General features: G+C 37.6%; 1 long non-coding RNA gene across 1 annotated transcript; it reads right to left on the bottom strand.

The window, feature by feature from the left end:
• Window positions 1-566: 566 nt before the first annotated feature.
• Window positions 567-1,505, bottom strand: LOC117550371. The gene is made up of 4 exons (XR_004569620.1): window positions 1,403-1,505; window positions 1,236-1,311; window positions 737-997; window positions 567-617 (listed from the first exon to the last, which is right to left on the bottom strand). It is a non-coding gene; the product is annotated as an uncharacterized LOC117550371 (long non-coding RNA).
• Between the last annotated feature and the right edge of the window lie 316 nt (window positions 1,506-1,821).

The raw sequence follows: 1,821 nt of genomic DNA, 5'->3' as shown, positions 1-1,821 counted from the left end.
CTAAAAATGCATCACATGCTCTGATGCAGCTGCTATAGCTGTAACATTACAGCATTTTAAAACACAAAAAAGGAACAAGCACATTCACCAAACGATATCGTTATTAGGTTTGACACTTTGTATATGTTGTTCACCTCTCTCAAAACATGTCTATCTTCCATCTTTTGCTTGAACAAGTCAAAACGTCTTACCCTTCACCACATGTGCTTGCATGAAATGAGAGGACATCAATTGGGTAAGATTCAAGACATATAGGGCAAACCTGTAAAAAACATAAACAAATGTCAATACCTTTAAAACATATCACATTATTATAAGAAAGGTTTTATGTTTAATAATTCTCTCTCAGATAAGTGATACAGGAAACATTATTCTATGATAAAAAATGAGTACATAGACAGTGTGCAAAAAGTCAGTTTGGTGAAATGTGTTATACCCTACCTATGTACACACCTGCAATCATTCTGTCATTATTTACTGAAAACAATAAGGCTTTTATACTAAATTGCAAAGTAACTTTAACAGGAGAAGACAGCATCAACTACCTCTGACAATTCTCCCATCCCTGGATTTGGCTGCTCAATCACTTCATCAAGAGAAGTCCCAGATTCACTCTCCTAAAAAACAAAAAAGGTACAGAGAATTGGTTCTATAGACTTTGAAACAGTCATTTGAGCAAACTAAAACATTACATATGTATTTGAGAAATGAGAGAAATGTTTTAATAACAGCTTACAGTCAATATGTCATTACATTCCTCCACATGTAAAGGCAACAGCTGCAAAGGCATTTGACTGCCACATGTTATGCAGGTTGACTGTGGCATCTTTGCAAACTCTGCCGAGTCATAGGGTAGAGGTTCGGTAGAAAGTTGCTCCTGTAGTGGAATTACAAACACAATGTTTTTTTCCGTTGTTGGACGCTGTTTTGAGGAGCCTTGTGGAGTACCCCTCGGAGTCAGTAGGAATTATGGACAGCTTTCGACGTCCACTACCACCTATTTTAAAATAAAAATAGGAACAACACAAGTGTGCTTTAAAACCACCTGACAGTACATTAATATTAGGGATATACGTTACACTTTGTCAGGCAAACTTTAGTACTGTTTTATACAACTTGAAGAAGTGATATGAATGGTAATTCAAAGTAGGGCGACAGAAAACACATATGTGGGGCTTCTGAGTGTGACAAACACAACACAGCATTTTCACCAATGGAGATGAGAACAATATTACCTGCTGACTTGAAAAACATCCAGCCTCCTTTTAATGTTTTCAGTTTTGGAAATTCTTCCTCAACCGAAGCCATAGTCTTTAAAACAAAGTGAAATAACATACAATATTCAGTAAGTGATTCACATTTTAAATCATTGAGACATCTTTAATACTGTTTATATGATTACCTCACTGTGCAATAAGTTGTCTGGTAGATTTAGCATCCTCTTTCCAAGGCCAGCATGGGCAAGTGGTAGCTCTTCCGAGCCCTTAGGTGTAAACTGACTGGGTCCCGAAAGGACATATATGTGAAAGTCCGTCCGTTTGACGATGCAAGGAGCCGGGGTGGGAAATCGTCTTTTGCCTCTTGGCTGATCAGTACTGATAGCAGAAGCACCTAATAAGAATGGGTGATCGTTAGACAGACAACGCTAGCTAATGTTAGCTTATGGAGCTCAGCTACAACACAGTTAAGCTAACCAAAACAGTTCTATATAATTCTCGAATTAAACAACTAACAACTAAGCAAAACCAATCCTTCATAATTTAGGAGTATTTCATAATTTAAACATAATTTACACTTGGAGCGGGAGGCGCGCGACCACCA

This window comes from Gymnodraco acuticeps, unplaced genomic scaffold, assembly GCF_902827175.1.
Source record: "Gymnodraco acuticeps unplaced genomic scaffold, fGymAcu1.1, whole genome shotgun sequence".
Classification (NCBI taxonomy): Eukaryota; Metazoa; Chordata; class Actinopteri; order Perciformes; family Bathydraconidae; genus Gymnodraco; species Gymnodraco acuticeps.
This window is presented reverse-complemented; position numbering and strand designations above follow the sequence as displayed.